This window comes from Chionomys nivalis, chromosome 2, assembly GCF_950005125.1.
Source record: "Chionomys nivalis chromosome 2, mChiNiv1.1, whole genome shotgun sequence".
Classification (NCBI taxonomy): domain Eukaryota; kingdom Metazoa; phylum Chordata; class Mammalia; order Rodentia; family Cricetidae; genus Chionomys; species Chionomys nivalis.
In genome coordinates this window covers 125,837,376-125,865,290 of record NC_080087.1, presented here as the reverse complement: position 1 = coordinate 125,865,290, position 27,915 = coordinate 125,837,376, and the positions used below count along the sequence as shown (strand labels likewise).

At 36.9% G+C, this 27,915-nt stretch overlaps 1 protein-coding gene across 1 annotated transcript in view; it reads left to right on the top strand.

Annotated features, from left to right (window-relative positions):
* The window catches only part of Spag16 (sperm associated antigen 16), a 931,645-nt gene that overhangs the window by 672,626 nt on the left and 231,104 nt on the right, over positions 1–27,915 (top strand). The gene's annotated exons all lie outside the window — the stretch shown is intronic.

Genomic DNA, 27,915 nt, shown 5'->3' with positions numbered 1-27,915 from the left:
CTCTTTGGACATTCAACTCACATGTACATACACATCAACCTTTTTAAATAGAAGTTCAAATGTTACCTGAAAAAGTTGGGTATTTTCCTAAGTGGCCTCTATGTGGACATATATGCATTAATTTGGTTGTACTTTATTTAAAATCACTTATGAACAATTATGTTTCCTTGCCTACATAAAATAATTATCCTCACTTTATTTTAACAATAAAAAACAAATTTCCTGGTGTGCGTGCATGTGCACACATGAGTGTATTTGTGTATGTGTGCATGTGTGTGTTCTAACTGATCCAAATGGAGTCAAAATTTATGTAGTTTCAATATCTTGATATTTTATATAAAATGCAAACTAGTTAGTTCATGCAACCACTGATCCTCAGTAGGACACTGACATCAGGTTGCGTTTATAAACTACAAACATTGCTTCTTTAGCACTCTAGCTTGATACCAGTCAGTATTTACTCCCAAACCTTCATGATACGTAAGTCAAAATTTATGTGTGCTGAGAAACAGTACATCAGATTCTGTCCATCTAGGGAAACTGGAAAACAACAGACTTGAAAACATGTCATCTTATTTTACTTAATACTTTAACGATTTCAGTGTTCCTACATACTCCAAAATATAAATATTTTTTAAATTTATCTAACACAATTTTAACTAAGTATTTTATTAAATAAAGTTTTTCCCTAATCATCTACAAGGAAAATAATTTATAATAAGAAATGAAAGCTAAACAAATGAAGAGTTTGTATACCCAGACATTCAAAAATTATCTAGAAAATAAAAGAATTTTTTCTACTCCACATTGCTCTGTTCTTAGAAATATCACACCAAAAAAAAAAAATAGCAAAAAAAGTGCATTTAAGATTATATCATACAACCTCCTCAATAGTTCCTATCTGTAAATAGTGGAGATTCTATATAGATATTATTTTCTTAAAAGGGACATGAAATTCTGAAACTTTGTGATTTTGATATTTTTACTTTGGCTATAAGGCTTGGTTTTCTATTTATAATGACTCCGCCCTTGAGCATTTAGAGCAAAAGTTCAATAGGTAGTTCATGCTTATCAAACGCTCACTTAGTACCTACTGTCCTGGGTACTGCTATCAGTGCAGGTTCAAGTTCAGCAGTAAAAACCAAGATTGCCTTTATGGGCCTTGTATCCCTATAAGAACCAGAGGAAGAATGCAAACGGTGTATTTAGTAAGTGCTGTCTATCACAAATAAACCAGTGTAAAAACAAGTAATGGGTAGAAAGTTGGTACTAGACTAACAGAGGCACCCTGTGAGAGATGGTATCTAGGGAAAACATGCAAAGAATAGCAGAAGGAAAAAAAAAAACCTCAAGCAGATGCCCCAAGGCCAAGTTCCCAGTGTGGCAGCATCTTGACGAGAGGGAGTAGCAAGACCAGAACACATGCACTGAACTCAATTACGTCAAAAGATGGACAACTGACAGACAGATAACTGGCAACTTGGGCTGAGGTTATTGGTTAAACACAGTAATGCTGGCCACCTAAAATTAGCCCCAGAGTATATTCTGTGGTTATGAAAATGTTTGCTTATACAGTATGACTTGGTTATAATAGCTATACTATATTATTTGTGTAATATCTTAATATTTTAAGGCCAAAGATTTTGGCAGGATTCTTGTTATAGAAACTAATCAATAAATATTGGTTGATTAGCAAGTATCAAAAAGTCAATATAGGTTAGAATTCAAAGGACAATTAAAAAGATGAATAATGTTTGCTGTGGCATGATTACATTTATATTCTTTTTTTTATTTTATGTTTCAATATGCTTTGTAGCCTCCTCATGACTAAATTGAAAGAGGCACCAAAAATGTTTAAACTATGTTTTTTCTTTATTGAGAGAAATCCTTTCTTCAGAATCCTTAGATCTTTAATGAGCTGATCTTCTAATACAAAGGAGTCCTAGTTAATAGTTTCACTGTCCAAAAATGCTCTGAAAACATCAAAATACCAATATAAAATCAAACATCTCTCATGACTGTGTTTAGTCTCACATTTCATTTAAAGACGTGAAAAGTACAGGTATGTTAAGAGCACAGGCTCTCTTAAGAGATTAGTTTCTGTATAAGGGTGATGCTAAATGCATCCTACGTTGTCCCCAAATCATATAATTAGAGCAAAAAGAATTGTCGCACCAATTTACTCATAGCATAATTACAAGAACACTTGATTATCTCCCTTAATGTAATTTTCCTCACTTAATTGTATGTTCTCCAGTGAATGTGACCTACCGAATCCACACTTTAATAAGTGACTGGTAGCTAACATGCCGCACCCCCAACAGAGCCTGCCCTTTCTGGAGAAGGGATTTAATTGTATAACAAAGATGAGCCTTTGGAGAAAATGCTTAAAACTATAAGGGAACGACCCAGGAGAGGCTCGTCTTGATTCTGGGTATTGATCTGGCATGCCAGCTGTCCTGTTTATCAGCTGGGTCAGCACACTCAAGCATCTTCCTAGTCTGTGTTTCCGAGGGTGTTTAAGGTTCTTTCTTGTTTGTGTGTTCTATTCTAGCAGAAGAGGACAGTCCTGTCTTGCTGCTTAGAGTGTTACACATCAGAACCTTTGTTTTTGACTGACATGGCTGGTGGTTTCTCCACCTGAACTGGGAAAAAAAATAAAATAATAAACTAATCAATTCCTTTTTTATTGGGCTTGATACTAAGTATTTTCTTAGACTGGGGAATTTTGTTATTTTAAGAATTGTTTTCAATTTATATATTGAAATAGAACTGTGAAAGGAACCAAGTAATTAAATTGTGGAATACAGATTATTTCACCATTGAGTCATATAAAGACAGTAAAAATAATCCATAAATAAAATCCATACAATTCCAAGAATATAACCTTGCTGTCTCAAAAGAGTATTTCAGAGATAAATAGCTGCACATTCAACATATATCGATATCTTACTTGTGAAAACCAAACAAAACTCTATTTTATTAAGATTGCAGGTGACAGGGCCAGGCTCAAGGCTTGGTAGGTAAAGGTGCTGGATACCAAGCCTGAGGATCTGAGTACAATCCCTGGGTCCAACATGGAAAAGAGAGCCACTGGTCTCCTATAAGCTGTACTCTGACACCTATGTCACCAGCACCATGAAATATATTGGACTCTGAAATCCCCCACACACAAAATAAATAAATCAATAAATACAAAAGAAATTTTAATTAGAAATCACAAATAGAAAAATACAGCTTAATAATCAAGTTCTTAGAAAATTTAATTGTCAAAAAACGAATATAACAAATGCACAATATAAAAATAAATCAGAAACATAACTTAGATAAAATATAAATAGTATTTATAAATGCTATGAATTTCATTTAAATATAAAGTTTTATTTTCTAATCTGATTTTTATTAATAGAGGTGGATTTTAGAAAATTTTTTTTGGCGGATGTCACATGCTCATTAACATGAGCCTCACAAATACAAACATTATGATGGAACAAACCTAGTTCTTGAATCATCCTGTGTGTACAGGGAAGTACTCTGAATTCATGTGACTCTTATACACATATTAGAAAGTGGATGTGTTAAAGGTGACCCCTGCAGCGTTACTACGGTGAATACTGTATTAAGCAATAATAATGGGCCACTTGACAAGTGACTTTTGCCAGGAAGAGTAACACCTTGGATCACCTTGCAATAAATAAACTGGGTCTAGCAGAGTCTGTGCGGTCTGCTCTTCATGTCTGTTAGCAGTGGTCAAAGTGCAAAGCTACTAAGATTGCTCCTATTTTGCTAGACAATCCTTTATTTCTACAGGAAGTATAAAAACATCTATTACTTAAGTTATTTATGTTTGAGTCCTTAAATGACTAACATGAAATTATTAAAATAAGTTACACATTTCACACATATTTCATAAGGATCTCACTATGTTTGTAGAATTATATTAGGGAAATAAAAATAATCATATCTATCTTTTTCCAAGCTGGAAAGAGATTTGTCTACTTTTATGGAATTCTACATTTTCCTGCTAATTCTGCTGCTACCATGATCATCCAAGATCCCAAGTCCCTCTGTCATCTGGGGACTGCAACAGAAATCTGTGCTCTTCCCATTGTGTTGCCATTCCCCGCCTTCCCCCTTCATTACTCTGAGAATATAAACGGACTGGCTTCCTCCCTTGATAAAAGACAACAGACTAATGAATTTAAGTGCCTGCGTCATTAAAATTGTCATCCCTGGTATACTATTTCAAGTGTAGTACCAAGGGTGGCTAGCTTTTACTCTTCAGGGGGTACAAAGATCGTCAGTTTCTTATGTAAATTTATGCAAAAACTGCTCCAACAAAATCACATGCTATTTATTTCGAGCCTCAAAAGGAATGCTTCATTTCCTGATTTGGTAATGGAAAGAGCTGGAGCAGAGGGGAAGTGAGCTGAGTTACAGGTTAACAAATAGAATATTTATTCATTCTTGGATGAAGAGAGTTTGGAAAGAAAGCATAGTGGAACTTCTCAGCTGCATTATCAGATCTTCTTCACATAACTATTTTATGTATAAGCCTGCTGAAAACATAAAGTTCCAGGGTAGCAACCACCTTGCTTGGGAGGATTGTTCTTTAGCGTCCACAAGATGACTCCTCACTTCTACTCCATGTGTTCTAAGCCGTGTTTCATTCCTTCCCAATTGTATATTCAGTTCTTTTCCTTTCCACACCCTATAACCTGGCAGTTTCAGCAGGGAATGGTTGAATGATCAATAATTAATGAATGACTAATCATATTTACTGAATCCCTTTAAAAAAAAATTTCCACACCTTTTCAAAGTATGTTTAGGTTTCTTTGGTCAGCTCATATTAACACAGGACTAATAGCACTATGGAATCAAATGTTCCAAAAAGATCAGCTAAAGCACTTGGATCAAATGGATCAAAGCATTTTAGCATGTTGCTAACTGATATTTCAAAACATCTGAATGTTCTCAAGTCTGAAGTTGGATACCCCATCATCGGGTAATGTTTAGGGAAATAGGAGGGGACAGCACAGGCTCCACTCAAATGTAAATCTATGCAACAGCAGTCTTTTATTTAAAGATAACTTTTAGAAGAAAACAGAGAGTTAAAAAATCTCTCAGTTGTAAACATCTTGGGAAAATACATTCTGTGTATGTATATATGTCTGTTTGTATAAAATATAGGAGTTACACAGTCGATGCCACAGCAACTATGAAATGTGTGGTGTGATTGCTGTATGATGGGCTTGGAGAGCTATTAGGATATTTGAGTTAAATCTTCCATTTCCGAGTTTAATAGGAAAAGGCATAAAAACACTTTGAAAAAAGTCTAAACTCTTCTGGAGTTCCGATCCTCCCTTGCTCCTTCTCTTCAATGTACACAAATTAAAAAATAGCATTCATCAAAATTAGTCACAAAGTTAAGAATAAGAACATCTCGTCTGATTTTCATATTAATCTACTCTATACTTGATTTTGTATTGACTTTGAACTCTTTCCAACTGAGACTGTTGTCCTAGTAATTGGTTGCCAGACATGCAAATTAAGAGCAGCCCCTATATTCTCATATTTATAATATAGATATTCCATAATAGTTCAAAAACTCATTAACTTGATCGTTCTGAATGATACATAAATTTGTATTCCTAAAATATTGATTACTTTTTCTGAAGTGCTGTCACAGTACCTAGAAGCCATGAGTGCTTCCAGATCTATTTCTAGTGTTAATCAGGTGGGTGGGACAGGGGAATGCTCAGTCAAGGGCAAATAACTTCTTCCCTTCAGGAGCCGGAGACATTTTAGTAATCTAGTCAATCCAATGACTGACTAGATCCTGAAGGTTTTCAGTTTGCTGCTGGAAAGGCAGCATTGTAGGCAGGGCTGTGCGAGCAGTTTCCCTTCTGATCCCTCCCATCCTTTTCAGTTGGTCCTTTCCGAGCCCTAGGTAGATTCCTTGTGTGCATATACCGAATCACATTCTTTGCTCTATAGAAGGCCACTCTTAGGTACTCCCAACTTCAGGTCCACACTGAGAAGTCTGCTATTAGGAGAGGCTTCCCAGAGCCAAAATAACCACACAGAAACTATATTAATTAAATCACTGCTTGACCAAATCATTTAAGCATATTTCTAGCTTGCTCTTAGGTCCTAAACTAACCCATCTCCATTAATCTGTGCATCTCCATGAGGTCGTGGCCTACTGATAAAGTTTTGGCAGGCTCCAGCAGAGGTATCTGTCCTGGGTGGTGATACATGGCTTCTTCCTGCCTTCTCCTACTCTCCAGCCTGGCTATATTCTATTAAGCCATTGGCCTAAAGCAGCTTCTTTATTAACCAATAAAAGCAACAGATATACAGAAGGACCTCCCACCCCAGTCTGCTGTGTCCTGCCTTCCTGCCTTTCATTTTTTCCCCAGATGTTGTCCCAGCACTGTCACCTCATCGTTTCCTCTCTCATAAAGTTTATTGTCCCATGCTGTCTGATGCAGACTTCTAAATCATTTACATTTTTTTCTTTAAATGATTACTTTTATGTAAAAAGGTGTGCCTGGTTGGTAATACTTTGTGACTTGCTTTTGAGTAATTAATCTTAACATAAGTTGGGTAATTGAAATGATTTTAGCATATTAAAAAAACTACAGGTAATCCTTCCTCCTAATAAAGATAAAGATTGATGCTGGATAGTATGTATACTAATAGATAATTCCAGGAAAATCTAGAATTCCTGGACAGTGTTGCCTACACAAAGATACTTGATAAAATCACAACAAACAAACAAACAAACAAACAAATAAAATCTAGTCTTTTTTGATGTCTGAGAGTTTATGAACCAATACTTAGTAGTAGACTCAACAACAAAAGTGAAATCTTTCCACTAACTTATATTGTAATGCAGAACTAAGAAATTCAACCAAGCTTTTGAGGTATAGAACACCAAGCTTTAGTTTGTACTATATATATTTTTGCTTTATTACTTCTTATACTAGAAATCTTACTTCTCTACTTGGACAACATAAACTGTCCCGATGTATGGTGGTTTGAATGAGAATGGCCTCTGTAAGCTCAAGTATTTGAATGTTTGATCATCCAATCTACTTAGTTTCTGGAACTGTTTAGGAAGGATTAAGAGGTTTGAACTTGTTGGGGGAGATGTGACACTTGCAGTGGCCTCGAGCTTTCCAAAGCTCATTACTAGTCTACTCTTGCTCTTTTCTCTGCCTGCAACTTGAGAATCAGATGTGAGCTTTCAGCTCCAGTGTCATGTGGGCTTGCAGCCATGTTCTCCACCATGATGATCATGAACTAATAGTCTGAAACTATAAGCAAGCCCCTAATTAAATACTTTCTTGTATAAGTAGTCTTGGTCATGGTGTCTCCCCAGAATAATAGAAAAATAACTAAGACACTATGTAAATGCACCATAAAAGATTGCTGAAACCAACATTTTCCACCAGAAGGCAATACCATGAGGCAACATGGCAAGGATGTCCACAGATGTCTGCTATAATGCCAGTAATGATGATAAAGATGAAATGAACTCTGCTGAGAGTTAAAACATTGCTCTTTGGTGCTATACAAAGAGATTTATTGCCAAAGGCAAAAATGCATATTTTCATATTCCATGCTAGGAGTTTCTATTTCTATCTGAATGAGATTATGACTTCAAAATACCCGCAAGTTTTATGAAAACCTTTTCTCTCCTTCACCTTCAGAATCCACTAATTCTACAGTACATTTTCTGTGTTTCTTCCCCAAATCCTATCAGAGCACTGTCTCCATTTTATTTAACACTCATAACATAAAAGTACTATAGGTAAAACATGGACAACTTTTGTTTTTAAGGAAAGATTAATGTTCTAAGTGGTATTATATTGATATACATGTTTACCTTTGTACTAATCTACAAAATAGAGAGCAGTATGATGGAATCATAGTGATACTATGAACTTTGATGACTGGTGTGCCAATGTAGGTTGACCAAGTACATGGGTAGCACTCTGATGGGAGGTGTTCATACTGGGAGTCCTTAGATTGTTAAAGAGGCTGGGAATACACAGGAGATCTTCCATTTATCTTTTTGTAAACTGAAAACTATTCTTTTTCTATAAAACTTTTTAAATTGAAAATAGATTCTTCTCTCTTACAATACATCCCAATCACAGTTTCAACTCCTTTTACTTCTTCTGGATGTCCCCTTACTCCCCCAGATCCACTCCTCATCTGGTTCCTCTTCAGAAAAGAGCAGGTCTCCAAGACACAGCACTTAAAGAGGACAACAAAGGATACAATAAGGTCAGGCAAAAGCCCTCATATCAAGACTGGACAAGGTAACCCAGTAGGAGGAAAAGAGCCTCAAGAAGAGGCAAAAGAGTCAAAGGTAGACCCGCTCCCATTGTTAGGGGTCTCTCAAGAAGCAAACAGCCGTAGCATGTGTGCAAAGGATCTGTGCAGACCCTCGCAGGCCCTATGCTTGCCATTTCAACCTTTGTGAGTCCACATGAGCCTGCCTTAGTTGATTTGGTGGGCCACGTGTTCCTGGTGTCCTCCATCTCCTCTGGCTCCAGCCTTTTCTCTCCCTCATCTATTCCCTTATCATTTAGGGAAGGGAGCTGATAGAGACCTTCAATTTAGACTCTCTATGCATAATCTCTGAGTGTGGAGCTCTTTACCCGCTCATATCAGCTGCTAGAGAATGTATCTCTATTAATGACTCGCTATAGGTATTGCAGAAAATCATCAGGAATCTTATTTGTTTGTTTCTTTGCCTGTCATATCTGGCTCTATCCTAGGTCTCCAGTTCCTGATCCACCAGGAAGTATAACACACAGGCTGCCTCTCCAGTGATGGGTCTTAAGTTAAAATCAACAGCTATTGGTCATGCCCACATGTTCTGCATCATCATTACCCCGGCACATCCTTCAGACAGGACATACTGTAGGTGGAGGCTTTTGTAGCTTCGTTACTTTCCAGGTTTCTCTTTCCATAGCCTGCAGAGTACCTTCTTAGGAAAACTATTCTAAAAATGTAAGTTCTTAAAAAAAATGATCAATAGCAATGCCTGGTATAATTGTGACAGAATTTGTTCACAGTCAGAAGAAAGTTGGAAAGTTTGCTTTGATTGCCCAGGCACAGATTTGAGTTACTCACTTATTCTTCTATTTGTTCAAATATTTTGCTAGTATATAAACCTCAAACAGTATACATATGGTCTAACGAAGTTCCGTCTAAAATCACATTTTACAAAGATAGAAACGTCTTTAATTTGAAAACTCTAATGTGATACCAACTTCAGGAAGAAATGTTAATTATGGCTAATTAAAATTAAACTAAAAATTCCTTTTCTTGGTTGCTATGGTTACTTTTTTAAAAAAATTACTCACAAGATACATTTTTGACAATGTTGGACTAGTAGGAAAAGACAGAGTTGCACACCAAAAAGAAAATTAATTTGCTTTCTAATGTTTGTGCCTCTGTTTCTGAAAGCAAGAGGAGGAATATAATATATAACCCAGAGGACTTTCAGGAGGTGTGTTGGAACAAAGCTATAGACATATTTAATAGCTATAAAGCAAGAAGACAGGAAATGAACATTCCAGGCTGCCAAGGGATTAAGCAGAAATGTGTCTGTGAATAAGTATGTGTGAGTGTGTGTGTATGAGAGAGAGAGAGAGACAGAGAGAGAGAGACAGAGAGAGAGAGAGAGAGAGAGAGAGAGAGAGAGAGAGAGAGAGAGAGAGAGAGAGAGTATTTCAGAAACAGCAAGCAGTGTTAACATGTAAGGGAATTGGGTAATAATAAGCAGGAAGGAGACAAGCCAAAGGGTCTCAAGTTTGAGTTGTATGGGAAAACTAGTACTTTGCCTTTAGTGCAATAGTGGAGAGCAGTTCGTGAGCAATAGAACTGCTGGTTTTATGGACTCATGTTTCCATGCTGAGGATAAGGTGGTGTCCAAGGAACTATTTGTCAGAATTCCTAGTCCCAGTCCACTGCACGCTGCTCACCTCTGTTGGTAAAATCAAAGGACTACTAATTAAAAAGTTTCACTGTAAGAATGGCCAACAAAGATACAAGATTGAAGGCAGGAAACTTGGCCTCAAGGTCCTTGTATAAGGTAATAAGAGACTGAAATGAGGGATTCTGTAGAGTGGAAACAGAACTGAAAATGTAGACTTAGATGTATAAGTTTTAACTGAAATCCTAAGAATACCTCTCTCTGACCCCAACAATCTAGACTTAGTTAGTGAGGACTCCTGTAGTCTCCAGTTGATCTCCAAATATAAGCCTTTTTGAGTCCACTTAACACACATTGTCAGTTAAGCTTTGGTTGTTTGTTTTCCTCCCTGAGTTCCTATGTATCAAGGACTTTGAAGAACAGGAGCTTAGGAACACAGGCCTGTTTCCTTTCTTTGCTCTCTTTTCCCAGGTGCCTTAATCTTCTGTTCCCCTCTGATTGGGTCATTGTCTGTGCCCACATGTGCACACATCTTGAGCCCACGAACCATCTGGCTCTTTTCTCAAAGGCTGCATTCTCACTCTTCGAGCAGATTATTCCTTGCCTACAATCTTCAAAATATTCTTTGTTGTTAACTATCATTAACCTATCTTAACCTATGGTCCTCACCAGAAATATTTGCCCTTGATGGAACAGGGACTTGTGGCTGCTATGCTCACTCCTGAATATCCACCACTACAGCCCAACACCTAGGATGCTGTATATTTGTGTGAGGAATCATGGTTTTTCTACTGGCACAGATACATTTCATGCAATTAAGTCTTCTTAAGACTTAAGACCAATGAATAAAAACACAGGAAGACAGTGTTCATTTGTACAGACATCACAGAAATTGACATTTGACATAACCAACTTACCTTCCTGAAGGATTTTGCCTTCAAAGTTCTCACTCAGATACTCAGATTTATGTTTGAAGTTCCTAACAACATTTTCTCATACATATCAAATTATCATTCCTTCATATATGCTCCAAAAACGCAAGATTTTTATATGTTGTTAACCTCATCATCAATTCATTACATTTTTGGTGGAATAATGTGTAATTTCTGATTTGTGATCTGGCATTATGCCATTTTCACAATAAATGATGTCATCCTCTCTCTTCTTTTCTCTGATATTTGTTCATGTTTTAATTCATCCAAAATATTATCGTTTACAGAAGGCTACATTTGTCTGATGAACCTAATGGTAGTACGACCCACTTAGAAGAGATCCTGCACTCTTGACTAGATGGTCAGTTTGTGTTTGAACAGCTCAGAACTTATTCTGGCATTCAATTCCTCTGTCGTCCTTGCCTGGCTGTCTCTAGTCATCAACTGTAAGGTGACTGAGGCCTCATAGCTATGCTGTCTCTTCCCCCTCACACCAAGTGAGGGGAACAAGGCTGAGGACATACTTGTTGCCCTAAGTTCATTGTCTCCACAGATTTTAGTATCTCTCTGACTTAGACACTTACACCCTAGCTTGTGCAATTTGTTCTTTGCGAACACACCCTTGCTGGTATTCTGGTAGCTTCATTATCTGTTTCACCATGTTCTACCTCAATGACAGAACATGCCCTTTAAGTGCTGAAATGGTATTTCAGGAGCTTCACTCCCCTAACTATCTCAGTCAATGTAAAATGTTTGCCATATTCAGAGCTTCAGTTTGGCTACCTGGGTCAGATAACCATGAAGTGAGTTCATGGCCTTTGTTTTGACTAAAAATAGGGGATTAGGCAAACTATATGACACAATTTAAGCCTTGATTTTTTTCATGTAATCAAGAAGTATGAGTCTTAGTTGTATAGGTGAAAGGCTGGATGAAATGAACTTCACTTTAAATTTATAGAAAATTATGCAATTTTGTACTTCTTTATTGTATAGTTACTAGATTTTTTTTTAGTTTTGCAGCCTCCACATGCACATGAATTACTATATATTCATTAATGTCTAATAATTGGCTAAGAAAGTACTTTTTAAAAAAACAGCAGGTTTACCTACCCTTTACATTTCCTTCTTTAGTCTTGTGTTCCTTGAAGTTCCCAAATTTTACCTTCTCTCTCCATTTTAATTCTGTACTCAGTTGCTGTATCTGTACCATTGGGTACCAGTAGATTTGTATAATGAGCTATTGTTTAATGCTGCATAGGCTTGTCCTAAGACACATGCTAATGTATCAGTACTAAAAATGTTTGAAATACTAATTTTCCCCCTAATGATCCTAAACATTTTCTTATGCTTATACCTTAATTCCGAGCCACAGGTCATTACCTCCACACATTGAATGCAGCTGATGTTTCTGTGGTTTCTGTTCCTACCATTTGCTTGATGACCCTGTGTTCCTGTCTGCTTTACAAGAAGAATCTTAGGGAAAGAAAATGAGGTCACCTGATGAGCTTCATATACAAAGTTTGATTTCAGTGCTTATTTGAAAATACTCATAACACTAAAACATAGTAACACAAAAATCTCCATTTCCAAAACACAAATAAAGTTGCAGTTAATCAGTCTAATGCTTAAAACAAGCATTTCAGTTTGAGTTCCTACCATATTCTTTTCAATGTCTGTTTTTTCTTGTATATCATAAAATAAAATACAGATAACTTAGATTACTGTTTTTGTGATTGACTTCTCTACATTTTTCTCACAATAATAATTTTAATAATGCTATTATGATAGTTAAAATATTTGACTATGTCAATATGGACATGTCTATATTCATGTATTTTTCATATGTACATGTACATGTGTGAATTTTCTCTCAGCAATTATTTTCTTATATTTTAATACTATAAATAATAATGTGAAGAAAATATATATGATAATATTTTTTGAGATATTGACTCTAATATACATATATTCTAATGAGAGAATATTTTTAATGCTCCTAAGCATTTATAACATGTTATTCCATAGTAGAATAACACAGTAATAAAATGAACCAATGTATATACGCTCTCAATGTCTAACTGAACTGAAGTTTCAAATCATTCCAACTAGGTAATTTTAGGGAAGTGGTGCCATGCCACTTTTCATTTTCTTCGTCTGTCCAATGAGATTGTGCCTGATGGTATAATGCTACAAATAATACTTAGCAGATTTGATGGTAATAAAATCTCTTTATTTTATCTATTAATTAGTGACCCGACAGCAAATGCAATTCTTCCTGCATTTTTCAATATTAATACTATCACTAAAAATCAATGATACCAAAAATATGGCATGTTTTAAATAAAAATTCCAAACTCCTATAAAGTTCAGTCAAAGTAGGATACTCATTGGCTCACAAAAATAGACTTCATATAGGATCAAAGTCAGATGACACTGGAATTATGCTGAAAGCAAAACACAAATTCTACCTTTGCCATGGAATACCTGAATATAGAAGAAGGATAATTTGTGTACATGTTAATTATATGTGCCCTGAAAGCTTCTAATCAGAGAGAAAGGAGTTTATCTCAATGTGAGTTTGGAAACTATAAAAAGTATTGTTACTTATGCTATTTGAGTCAGATTTGCCCAGACATTATTTTATGTCCCAGTAAAAGAATGGATATTGGAGGGAATCCATCCCCAGTGTAGGAAATAAAAGAAAGTCCCTCTCAAGACCGGAGATGACAGCTTCACAGCCACCAGAAAGAACATCATCTTAGAAGCCATGCCACCTGGATCTCATCCATAAAAATCAGTAATATTTGAGCTAGCTTAATTAGATGGCATCTCTCACTCCTTTCTTTCTAGTCACTTTTCATGACTTTACTTCTCTGTAGTCAACTTCAGTGTAAAAATACTACATTTGAGAGGGAGAAAGATGAGAGAGCATCCACTCTCACACAACTCATATTAAAGTATGTTGTTCTAATTGTTCTGTTTTATTGCTGGTGTGTGCATTGTCAGGGTTCTCTAGAATGGGACTGATAGAGTGAATATATATTACAAATGAGGATTTATCAGGTTGACTTTTGTGATATAGTCTAAGTAGTACAACAATGGCTATCTGTAGACTCAGAGGGTGAGAACCTGGTGGCTGCTCAGCTTACAAAGCTGAAGGAAATCCCAAGTTAATACTGAAGGCTTGGAAGAGTCCTGTAGAGTCACAGGTCTTCAGACCATGTTGGTAGGGCACGGGGTCTCGGTTCAGATGTCAGTGGAGAATGGCAGCAGCAATATTACAACAGGATGGAGCACTCATCAGCAAGAAGCAGAGGCAGGTGCTGCATGCCATATGGGTGTTTGTAGCCCTTTTTCTAAAGAGACAGCTGCTGCTGGAAGGGCCCTGTGCTGGATAATTTTATGTCAACTTGATATAAGTTGAGGTCATCTGAGAGGTGGGAACGTCAATTAAGAAGATACCTCCATAAGATCAAGATGTACACAAGTCCATAGGACATTTTGTAATTAGTGATTGATAGAGGAGGGGTCATCTGATCATGGGTGTTGGCATGCCTGGACTGGTGGTCTTGGATTCTGTAAGAAAGCAGGCTGAGCAAGCCAGTAAGAAGCAACCTTCCATGGCCTCATTGGCTCCTGCCTTCAGGTACCTCCCTTCACCATTTTTGATGATGAAATGTTATATGGAACTGTGAGTGAAATAAACTCTTTCATCTCCAAGTTGATTTTGGTCGTGGTGTTTCATCACAGAAATAGTGACCCTAACTAAGACAACCGTCCTATTCCACTGGTATTCAGAATAAAATCTAGTTGGCTCCATATCCAATAGAGTTGAGAATTAAGATTAACCACAGTAGTGATCATTGTTAATCTTTCAAAAGTATATGCTCAACTATGTTCATAGCAGAACTCAAGAACAATGGCACTGGGTTTTTGATCCTACTGCATGTACTGGCTTTGTGGGAGCCTAGGCAGTTTGGATGCTCACCTTACTAGACCTGGATGGAGGTGGGTGGTCCTTGGACTTCCCACAGGGCAGGGAACCCGGATTACTCTTAGGGATGATGAAGGAGGGGGACTTGATGGGGAGGGGGGAAATGGGAGGTGGTGGCGGGAGAAGGCAGAAATCTTTAATAAAAAAAAAAAGAAAACAACAATGACAAAACAAAAACAATCAAAATTCCTAATTTATAAATGAAACTTTTTAAAACCCAGATATGGGTACATAGGAAATATTTATACAGTGAAGTTCAATACTCCAAGGCTTATGGCATCCATTGAGAGATCTTGAAAGATATTACATGTAGGTAGGAGCACAACTGCTTATTGCTATTATCTATATATACCAAGAATTCCAGGCGCTGTTAAGAGTACTTATTGCCCTTTCCTAGACTGGTTTCAGGTCCCAGCTCCCATATGACAGCTCACAGCTGCCTGTAAGTCCAATTTTGGTGATATGATACTCTCTTCTGGCCTCCAAGGACACTAGACACTCACATAGCTCACATATACACGCATGCAGTTGCATATACACAAACATAGCATTAATTAACCTTAAAAAGAGCTTCAGATATCTGTCAGTCCTTTCTTTTGTCTACCTTTCATTTAAACAGCAGGTTTTTGGTTCCTTTGTTATTACTGGTTTAATATTTTTCTCTTGATGACTTTTGTATATGTATAATGACTTTGTTATATTTATTACAGTTTTTCGCCATATTGTAAGCTGATTTAAATTTATTTTTGTTTAAAAACTCAGTTTTCCTGAAGAATTCACAATTAGCATCACATACTTGTAGCATTTAGACTGTTTCTTTAGTGTCTGCCATGTTTTAAAATGGTTCTACTTAGCTGGAAGACGGATTAGTCAGTTCACACTTGATCTGCAAGGAAGAAGATCTGAGTTTTAGGCCCAGCATCATGGAAACTGCAAACATGGCTGCATATGATTGGAATCTCAGACTGGGGATGCAGATAAGCAGCTCTCTGTAGAGATTATAACGAGTGTCCCAGAGGGTTCAGTGAGAAACACTGTCCCAAATCTCAAAGAGGTGGGCAATCGCTGAGGATACACCTAGCATTGACCTATGGTCTCTCCTCCCAACACTCCTGCACTGCCTCAGGATTCCTCTTTAGTACCCCAATGTTGCTGACTATGACTTTTTCCCTTGCAACTTTTTCTTTTAGTCCCCTTTTGACAAAGATTCCAAGTTACCTGTCTGTATCTCTTGTAGGAAGATCCAATTTTAATTTTGTTGGCCTGTTTTATATTTATTAACTGAGATTAATTTTAAGTATTCATAAATTTCTGTTGTGATTGAATTGTTTCTTTCTAGAAAAGCATGTATTCAATTGAATATCTCATTTTTTAAATTTTAAGTCCTTTAAAATATATGTATGTATGGCCCAGACAGAAGAATGTTTTTTCAGAAAGCCTTGTGCAGGTTGCAGCACCCACACTGGGTGGCTGATGCCCACCTGGAAGTCCAGCCCCAGACACTGTGACTCACACTTTCTCCTGGTGTCTGCAGGTGCTTACACACATATGCACATTCGCAGATATAAATAAACAATAATTTTTCCCACAAAACATGAAATTTCCACTAATGGCTTCAACTGTATTCAATAATTCAGTACAAATCCCTTATTTTAGTTAATTCTAAACTTGTTGTTACATTGTTATTTTTCTTTTATCTTCCAATTGTTTTGTTCTGCTAATGTAGTGTAATTTTTATGTAATTATATAATGCAGTCTTATAAAAATAGGACTTTTCTGATTTTTTTCATTTCCTATAAAATTTTCTGATCTATATATATTTCCACATAATTGCTGGCAGTATATATTTAATAAATACTAAGTTTGCTTTAGCTTAGCCTTTTTGTTGCTGAATTATATTCTTACTGTTTTCTTCCTTTGCTTGACATGTCATTTTGGCATATAAATCTGTAAATACTTGGGAAATATTGATTTTAAGACAGCTATTGGTAGAATCTAGCATATGTAAGGCCATAGTTATTCACTGTAATACATGTGCATACACAGAGAGACAGAGAGAGACTGATACAGAACGAGACAGAGACAGAGAGAGCTTTTTATAAAAAACGGAATTCTACTTTCTAGTTTTCCCCTCTTCTGCTCTCCAATTTTATTTAAATAGCCTTTCTATAGAGTTCAGCCCTGTCCCTGTAGATACTTCCTTTGTCCCAGGTCCCCCAGGCCAGCCACCTTGATGGTCCCTCGGTATTATAGGGTTTGCATTAATAATATAATTTGGTGTTAAAACTACAGATTCAATCATTTGGGTTCTTGTGTACATTATGAGATTCTTAGTCTAACACAGATTCTCTCAATTTATTGGGCCAGCAAGTTTTGTTCAACTTTTGTCTCATTTGGTCAAGAAATCTTAGTACCACTCTTGGTTTAACAATGAGTTGACTTCTGTCTCCCACCTGTCACAGAGCTCCTTCACACAAAGCCTGTTTCCACCACAGAAGCAGAATACCCAGGTCCTTCTGTGCCTGAGCTCGAGACCCATGGTCTCATTCTTGGCTTCTGTTTTATCTTTCTTTTCCTTCTCATCCTTTCATTAAACTTTCTAAGCCCTTCCAACTTTAAAATGATATTTTCACCCCATCTACCTGTGAGACATGATAAAGCTCATTGACTAACACATATCATAGAAAAAGACATATGGATTCTGGTTGTTCCTCAGTCTACTGTGTGGACTGGAGACAACCTAAAGTTTTGTAGCTGAGTTTCTTCATCCACAATTGGAGGGAGTCACCAGCTATAATCACTTTGTCCCTTTTTCAGAATGACTTAATGTTTGTATATATGTATTTATAAATGCTTATGACCCTAAGTAATACACAATAATTATATTTAATTAGTGGAAGTTATTATTAATTGTATTGTTTGTGAGTACATTATAAGACCCTGTGAATAGAATTTAGTAGTCCTGGATCATCTTCTATTGGGATATATGATGGAAGCTTGGCAATCCATGTGGTTGTGACTTTTACCTGTGATGTTATTTATCAAAATACTCAAAGATAAATGGTAATGTATGATACAGCTGTACAATTTTGATTCTTGTGATCACAAGAGTTTTTTTTAGGACTTTAGATGCCTAAAATTTTCTATGTCTTTGAAAAATATTGCTTTAATTCAAATGTATTTAGCATTTACTCAAAGGGTTCTGTTCAAGTCAAAGAATATTGTGCCCATATTTTCCATGATAAATTAAAAACTTGTAATCCCAGCTTGCGATAAAAACACTTTCACATAAAACATTGTGTCTCTATATGACTTTTCGTAACCCATCTGGAGTGCAGCCTTCTGTCCAAATTGTAGGTCTATGTCTTGGTTTATAAAACCTGCACTCAAAATTACACAGACACGTGAAATATTTCTATTTTAAGAGGTATTATTGCTTTATGAAACAGTCTTACATTCTCTGAAATTATAAATCACCCCCCTTAGCATTCCAGGTTTTTTCATTTTCTTTCTGATTTCTTGCATTATACAAATATACTGTGTTGTGAGAGAATGGGCCATTCAGCCATCTCTCTGCAGCTATGAACTTGAACTATGCATTAGAGAAGCCTCTGGCAGTCTGGTGACCACACAACAGTGCAGGAAATATTTCTTCTATGTTAGATTATTTTTATAAATTCTGCTTATTCTTGTTTTTTTTTTTTTTGTTTTTTTTTTTTTTTTTTTTTTTTTGGTTTTTCGAGACAGGGTTTCTCTGTGGTTTTGGAGCCTGTCCTGGAACTAGCTCTTGTAGACCAGGCTAGTCTCGAACTCACAGAGATCCGCCTGCCTCTGCCTCCCAAGTGCTGGGATTAAAGGCGTGCGCCACCACCGCCCGGCTGCTTATTCTTGTTTTTAGACACAAATTTCATCATAGCTTCTTTAACTTATAAGTTCAGATGTAATGGTGAAAGTGTCCAAAGTATGACTCTTTTTGTCATTGTTGATACATATTTTTAAATTTCCTTCATATAACATTATCATAAATTTGTTCAACCTTATGTCCAATGCCTTACACTAACTACAAACTGACTTCCTGTCTGTATAGCATTTCCCAATATAGGCTCTTGATTTTAGAGGTAGTCAGAAATTATGTCTATTCATTTTTTACTTTGCATTTGAGCCACTTTCCCAAATTCTGCTTTACTATTTAAATATTTTGAGTCTTTAAGATTTTTGAGTTGTTATTATTATTATTGTTATTACTATGTTGTTTTTTATTAAATTTATTTATTTACTTACATCCTGGTCACAAGTTCCCCTCCCTTTTCTCCTCCCAACCCCTTTCCCCCACTCCCCCTCTGTTCCCAATTCCTAATCCACTACACCTCCATTTCTGTTTAGGAAAGGGCAGGTCTTCCATGAGTATCAGCAAAATGAGGAAAATCAAGTTTCAGTAAAACTAAGCACCTCCACATGTATTAAGGCTGGGCAAGGTGACCCAGTATAAAGAGTAAGGTCCAAAAAAATCAGTAAAAGATTTGGAGACAGCCTCTGTTCCCACTGTTAGGACTTCCATAAGAGGACCAAGCTACATAACTGTAACATATATGCAGAGCTTCAAGTAGTCCCATAAAGGCTCTCTGGTTGTCACTTCAGTCTTTGTGTATATGAGTATGGGTTCATGTGTGGCACAGTGAGTGTATGTGTGTGTATGTGTGTGTGTGTGTGTGTGTGTGTGAGAGAGAGAGAGAGAGAGAGAGAGAGAGAGAGAGAGAGAGAGAGAGAGAGAGTATAGCTCAGAAGAGAGCTTTTGGGAGACAGTTTTCCCCTTCTACCATGGCTTGCAAGGATCAAACTCAGGTCATCAAGCTTACGTTGCCTTTGCAAGTGCTTTCTATCTGCTGTTTCATCTCACCAGATCATTTAAGTCTGATGATAAAATTCAACTGTATAGCTGTTCAGTTCTTAACATTTCTATAATTTTAAAATATTCTTTGAATCACATAAATTCAACCCTGAAAGTTCTATACCCCCTTCATCCTCATTTGTTGAATTATTTAATTAAAGGTCAAGTGCTAGCATGTAACAGGAACTAAGCCAGGCTCTGGGATTACAGACACAGCCTAATGCAGAACTGAACTTCTTGAACTCTATACTTTACCCATTCATTTATGGACTCTACATCTTAGTATTGATGGTTTAACAGGACCTAACAAGAATTCCATAGAGGCCAGAGCTCCTAAGTTCTCCCTCTTTTTAAGACTGTTACACAACCTCATGCACCTTCAAAACACATTTTCTTTGAAATCTTGCTTAGATTAGGCTAAGTACATAATGACTGTCACTATCTGTTGAACCTGCCTCTACCTGTTGAAAGTTTTATATGACATGAGTTTTCACCAGGTCACCATCTAATACCTTTTACATCTCTCTACCTTAAGAGTCCTCAAAACTCACATTTCAGCATATAATGCTCTTCTAGATTGTTGTCCTGTTTTATGAAGGGAGGTTGTAACCAGAGACTGTTCATTCATTTCCAGACTTCCAAGAACCAAATAATGACACAGAAACTATATTAACATCTTGGCTGATGACTCCAGGGTATTTCTAGCTAGCTATTACATCTTAAATTAACCCATTTCTATTAATCTATGTATTACAAGGCTGTGGCTTACCATTAAGATTTTGGCATCTTTGTCCTTTAGCAGATACATGGAGTCTCCTTGACTCCACCTACTCTCTCTATATATTTTTGTTCAGATTTTTTGCCTGGCTTTATTCTGCTTTCCCATAGATCAAAGCAGCTTCTTTATTAGTGAATGGCAAAAAAACATATTCACAATATACAGATGGCATCTCACATCATCTCCCCTTTTTTGTCTAAATAAAAATAAAGGCTTTACTTTAACATAGTAAAATTACATATATAGTTATCATTTTTAATCTATTTATATTTGGCAAATTAAGGAAAATACTCTATTATCTATCCTATGTTTGTGAGTCTAAAGTTTTATATCTATTTTAGCTTTTATCATAACTAAGGAAAACTATACTTATAACTATCCAGTCTTTAACCCATCATAGACCACAGAACTATATAATATTACCTAAGTAAATAAGAAGTACATTTTATTTTTTATTATTTTTCCCTAAATAGTATTTTATTTTATTTTAATAAAAATGGAAAGTTCTAACACATTTTAAACAATGTCTAAAGTTCTAGAATTAACAGAGACATCTTGCTGGGTGAACCATCATCCAAAGTTCTTCTGTAGCATTGGGGCATTCATCTTTAGCCTATAGGTCCATAGTATCCAGCAGACATTTTCAGGAAGCAGGAAATTTGAAGATCTGTTCTGCCTTGTAATGACAAAGGTCATCAGTTGCTTTCTTCTGTGTCCTGCAGAGCATCAGAAAGTTTCTTTTGTGAATCAGGAACCCTGAAGAACCATACTGTCTTTTGGAATGTTCAGCAGTCACTTTTCTGAGGGTCCTGCATGTCTAGTTTATGCACATACCATCAAGCAGTCCAGGCAAGAGCAGTTTCTTGCCCAAATGACTAGCCTTCTCAATTGAAAGCAAATTCTGTAACAAGTTTCTTCGATGACCATCAACTTTTCTGAAGTAATTGGTGCTACCAGAAGCAGACATGTCTCACTGTTGAGAAGGTCTCAGTTCTTAAAACATTTTAAATGTCATATTCTGAAGGTCTTTGAACGAGTCAAAGAATATCTATCTATCTCAAATATATCTCTGTATATCTATAAAATGTAGATAACATGTCTATAGTTTGACTATTATAGATGACTATTGATTAATCTGTATCTCTTAATTATGCATTATATGTTTTAAAAATATTTATTTACTTATTTTTCTTTTTTATTAATTAATTAATTAATTAAATTATTAAAGATTTCTGCCTCTTCCCCGCCACCATCTCCCATCCCCCCCTTCCCCCAATCAAGTCTTCCTCCCTCCTCAGCCCAAAGAGCAATCAGGTTTCCCTGCCCTGTGGGAGGTCCAAGGACCACCCACCTCCATCCAGGTCTATTAAGGTGAGCATCCAAACTACCTAGGCTCCCACAAAGCCATTACATGCAATAGGATCAAGAACCCATTGCCATTGTTCTTCAGTTCTCAGTAGTCCTCATTGTCCATTATGTTCAGCGAGACTGGTTTTGTCCCATGCTTTTTCAGACCCAGGCCAGCTGGCCTTGATGAGTTCCCGATAGAACATCCCCATTGCCTCAGTGTGTGGGTGCACCCCTCGCGGTCCTGAGTTCCTTGCTCGTGCTCTCTCTCCTTCTGCTCCTCCTTTGGATCGTGAGACTTCAGTCCAGTGCTCCAATGTTGGTCTCTGTCTCTGTCTTCTTTCATCGCCTGATGAAGGTTAATATTCAGGAGGATGCTTATATGTTTTTCTTTGGGTTCACCTTCTTATTTAGCTTCTCTAGAATCACGAATTATAGTCTCAATGTCCTTTAGTTATGGCTAGAAACCAAATATGAGTGAGTACATCCCATTTTATTATGTATACAATATTCTGTCTGTGTGTATGTCTACAGGCCAGAAGAGAGCGCCAGACCTCATTACAGATGGTTGTGAGCCATCATGTGGTTGCTGGGAATTGAACTCAGGATCTTTAGAAGAGTAGGCAATGCTCTTAAACACTGAGCCATCTCGCTAGCCCTATACATTACATTTTTAAATGAGCTGCACAAACACAATACCTTAAACAAGAACAGAGATAGATATATACAGTGTAACAAAATCAACCATAAATTTGTATCGATAAACTAAAGATCCATACCAATGCCAAATATTCGTCTCTATATCATATCCTCCTCTTTTTTATAGAAATTAGCTGTGACCACTAATCACTTACAATCAACCACTTTTCAAATGTAAACATTTATAAACAATCATTTGGAAATCTGGGTATAGTTATTTTTTTCCAAAGAACTATGGTTGTTTTTTTTTTGAGAAATATATTTAGGGTTCATGGAGACATATAGGACGACTTGTTTCATTAAACCACATAGCCTAGAAGGAATTCATAGGTTCTCATCTTCTGTCAAAATAGAAGCAGAACCTCTTTTCCAAAGCAACATATATACTTAGACCCAAATTTTGAAGTCAAGATACTTTTATGTTGGTTTAACCTAGCAGCCCCAAAGTTAATTGTCTCTCTGCAGTCAAAAAATTTACAGAAAACATAATAATATACATAATCCTGACTTTTGTGTATATTCCATCCTTATGTGGCTTATTTTTCTTTACTCCTTTAATCTATAACTGTCTGAACTCATTTATATACTTTTACTGTCTCTTTAAAAACATCTTTATTCTTTAAAACTATTTGTTTCTTTTATAACTGTCTATACTCCTCTCTCTCTCTCTCTCTCTCTCTCTCTCTCTCTCTCTCTCTCTCTCTTTCTCTCTCTCTCTCTCTCTCTCTCTCTCTCTCTCTCTCTCTCTCGCTTACCTACAGTTTTTAAACACACTGTGTCTTGTTTAGAAGGTTTTTATGTCTGAATTTCTCCCATTGTGTATCTGAAATCCTTTTCTGACAAGAAGCATTTTAAAATGATAAGCAGTGTGGTGGTGGCAGCCCTGGATACTGGCTCCACATATCTGGGGCTTTTAACATGGTGGAGGTAGTCCACCACCAGCTCTGGGAAACAGTTGGCCCATCCTGTCTCCAAGTAACTTTAAGCATGCTTTGAGAGAGTCATAGCCATTTGTGATACCAGCATGAACCAGGAAGCTGTCACTTAATGGAGTCCCAGTTTTTGCTATTAATGCTGATTCAGGAAGCCTTCTCTTAAAGGAACCATGCCTCTGCCTGCCACCAGCAGAGATTTCCTGAGAAAACGATGCTACCAAGAAGCCATGCTTAGCTCTGTTCTTTTGTATCCAGAATTCCTTCCCAAGCTCTCTCGGGTTTTATGTGGACTTAGTTGACCCATGTTGGCACGATTTTGTAAATGGAGACTGCATTTTGTTTTCCAACCACCCAGACCAAATAATCACACAGAAATTATATTAATGACAACACTGCTTTGCCAGTGACTCCTGCATATTTCTAGCTATCTCTTATATCTTAAATTAACCCATTTCTTTTTTATTAAGAATTTTAGTACGATCTTTTCTCATTTTACATAGTTATCCCCATTCCCACTCCCTCCCCTCCTCCTATTTCCTTTTCCTTTTCCACACCCTGCTATGGAACCTACTTTTGCTCCTTCAGCCAATAGCCTTTGAGATACCAGCCCACTGGGGTGTGGTATCTTTCACTTTAAAAAAGCAGCAGCATCCCTCCGCTGTCTCTCTTGCTTCGGATTCCCTTTCTGGCTATCAGACGCTTTTCCTGATCGTGCAGGAGGCTGTTGTCTAAGATGGTGATCTGTAAGATTTTTTCCCTTTAAATAAATGACCCTTTTATTATTCATATTTCCAAACTGGTGTGGGATTGTTTTGTGACTGACTTCATTAACACCCCACCTCTCCATCCACTCCTAGACAGGGTAAGGTTTCCCAAGGGGAGTCAACAAAGTCTGGCACTTCACTTTGAGGGAAGACCAAGTATCTTTCCCCCTGTATCTAGGCTGAGCAAGATATTCCTCAAAAAAGAATGTGCTCCTAGATGTCACTTCAAGTACTAGAGATCAATCCTGGTCCCTCTACCAGTGGCCCTACAGACTGCCCAAGCGCTCACAGCTGTCCTCCACATTCAGAGAGCCTAATTTGGCCCTATGAAGGTTTGCCCAATTAATCCATTGCTATTAATCTATACATTCCCATGAGACTGTGAACTACCAGTAAGTTTCTGTCAATTTTCTCCATTGGCAGCCCTACATGTCACCAACTTAAGACTCTCTCTATATCTCTATTCAGATAACTGCCTGGCTTTATTCTGCCCTGCCATAGGTCAAAGCAGCTTCTTTATTAATGAATGGTAATAAAACATGTTCCCAGCATACAAAAGGGCATCCTCCATTAGGTGGCATACTGATACCCTTCTGATTTGGTTGAGATGAGAAAAGGCGGTTTGTGGAGTCTTTCGGATAGTCTAAATTTTTTAATAACCCTTTCATCTACATTGTAGCTTCTGATTTAAAGTCATGAAGGCTAAAATTAATATCAATTTTAAGACTGTTAAGGCTTATCTTAGAGTAAACTAAAATATTACAATCAACTTTGTGATTGTATTATCCACCTTCTAATTTAATGTATATTTTCTGGGGCTCCATTATTCTATAAACACTATGATAGGCTCTAAATGTGACCTATTTGTTTGGTATAACTAAGTAGCTATTAATTAGAATCATGCAGTTATCAAATTTAAGGATCAACTGTCTCTTAATAAGTTACTATGTTTAGTATAACATGCTACATCCTTAAGTATAACTTCTAAGTTCCCAAGAAAATGAAAAATGCTGTGGGACAATGCTCTTGTCACTCATATTAGTTTAATAAAACACTGACTGGCCAATAGCTAGATAGGAAGTATAGACAGGGTGACCAGACTAGGAGAATTCTGGGAAGAGGAAAGTCAAAGAGTCACCAGTTAGACATAGAGGAAGCAAGATGAGAATGCTTTATTGAGAAAAGGTACTAAGTCACATGACTAAACATAGACAAGAATTATGGGTTAATTTAAATTGTAAGGGCTATTTTATAATAAGCCTGAGGAATAGGCCAAACAGTTTATAATTAATATAAACCTCTGTGTGTTTCTTTGGGACTGAATAACTCAGGGACTGTGTGAAACAGAAACTTGTTTACAAAAAAACATGGTTAAATTATGGTCATTGCTTAAAAGTTTGTCACTATTACTATAAATTAATTTTCTTATATTATATTATGTAGCACTCACCTTGTTTATCAAAAGCATGTTATTTTGTATCATGTTAATATTTTTAAACTACAGAACATTGATCATCTGAGAGCAACATCATTAGGTATTAAACATAAAAACATCTTAATATTTATTTTCACCCAATATAAATGAGGCTATTTTTATTTTTAGTGTATTTCCTCATGTTTTAATACTCATTGTAATAAGGTATATTTTTAAATTCACTTTAATTTCAAGTCTCCAAAGTCCAAGTCAATAAGCATGTCTGTTTTGAGAGGTACACCCAAATTAAATTCTAATTAAAACATATCTACTATGTTCTCTAAGTGGAACAAGGATTCCATTTGTGATATCTGAATATGATTGAAGGTCTTTATATTTGGAAAGAACTTTTTATAATTTGTAGCATTAATAATCCCTGCTAAGACCTGTGTGCTGATCTTTCATTTTCCTGGAATGGAACTAGCTGATTCCTCACAATTCTTACAAAATGTGTTTATATTCTTGAAGACATTCCAGATTTTCTCTGCTCCTTTTAAGTCATGAAAGATTGAGCATCTCATTTCTTAGATTGGGGACACAGATTTCACATTGCTTTGCCAATGACAACAGTTACAGAATTTTAAAACAAATGGCATCCCCTGCATGGCTGGTGTGTTTAGGGAAAAAGAAAAGATTTCTCTGAATTCCTAAACATTTCGTTCAGTTCTTAAAGAAAGGATACATGCCTGGCAGTAAATAAGAAAGGGGAAAATATGACCTTGACTAAAATAACAGAGAAAATTGTCCAGTAAGAAAACTAATGCCTTTAACATTTCTAAAAATTAAAAAAGGAAAAGAAAGGTTTTGTAATTGAAAGTTCTGCTGAATGTGAACAGTGGTGTGGTCTGATGTGGTCAGGTCATCGCATTTATGAATGAGCACAGACTCTGAGCAGAAACAGAGAAGAGAAAAGTAGATAAAAAGCAAGAGCCCCGCTTGCCCATCAGCTCACCCTCAGTTACTGATATGAAGTGGTCCTCAAAAATTGACATTTTTGCCGGGCGGTGGTGGCGCATGCCTTTAATCCCAGCACTTGGGAGGCAGAGGCAGGCGGATCTCTGTGAGTTCGAGACCAGCCTGGTCTACAGAGCTAGTTCCAGGACAGGCTCCAAAGCTACAGAGAAACCCCGTCTCAAAAAACCAAAAAATAAAAAATAAAAATAAAAAAATAAAAAAAAAATTGACATTTTTTTTTGAGAGGCCAAGGTCTACACAGACAGTCTAGACTGCCAAAGGGTAAGGTCAGGCTAATTACTATTTGGGAAAAACCCCTTAAATGTCTTCATTACACTTGATTTATCTACTTTTCTGTTTTCCCTCTGCTTCACCCAAACACATTCTTCCTTGTTCTAATACAACAGCTATTAATTGCATCCAAATGGATGGAAATAGAAAACACTATCCTGAGTGAGGTAACCCAGACCCAAAAGGATGAATATAGTATGTACTCACTCATAAGTGGATTCTAGCCATAAATAAAGGATATTGAACCTATAATCCGTGATCCTAGAGAAGCTAAATAAGAAGGTGAACCCAAAGAAAAACATATATTTATCCTCCTGGATATTGGAAGAAGACAAGATTGCCAGGCAAAAATTGGAAACTTGGGGGTGGGGGTGGGATGGGGGTAAAGGGAGACGGGGAGAAAAAAGTGAGAAGGGGGGATAGGGAGAGCTTGGGGGAATGGGACGGTTGGGATGGAGGAAGGGTGGATATGGGAGCAGGGAAAAAGATATCTTAATTAAGGGAGACATTTTAGGGTTGGCAAGAAACTTGACTCTAGAGGTGTACCCAGGTGTCCATGGAGATGTCACTAGCTAGATCCTTGGGCAGCTGAGGAAAGGGAGCCTGAAATGGCTCTGTCCTATAGCCACACTGATGAATATCTTGCATATCACCATAGAACCTTCATCTGGCAATGGATGAAGCTAGAGACAGATACCCATGTTGGAGCACTGGACTGAGCTCCCAAGGTCCAAATGAGGAGCAGAAGAAAGGAGGACATGAGCAAGGAAGTCAGGACCGCGAGGGGTGCACCTACCGACTGAGATGGTGGGACTGATCTAATGGGAGCTCACCAAAGCAAGCTGGACTGGGATTGGTGGAGCATGTGATCAAACTGGATTCTCTGAACGTATCAGACAAG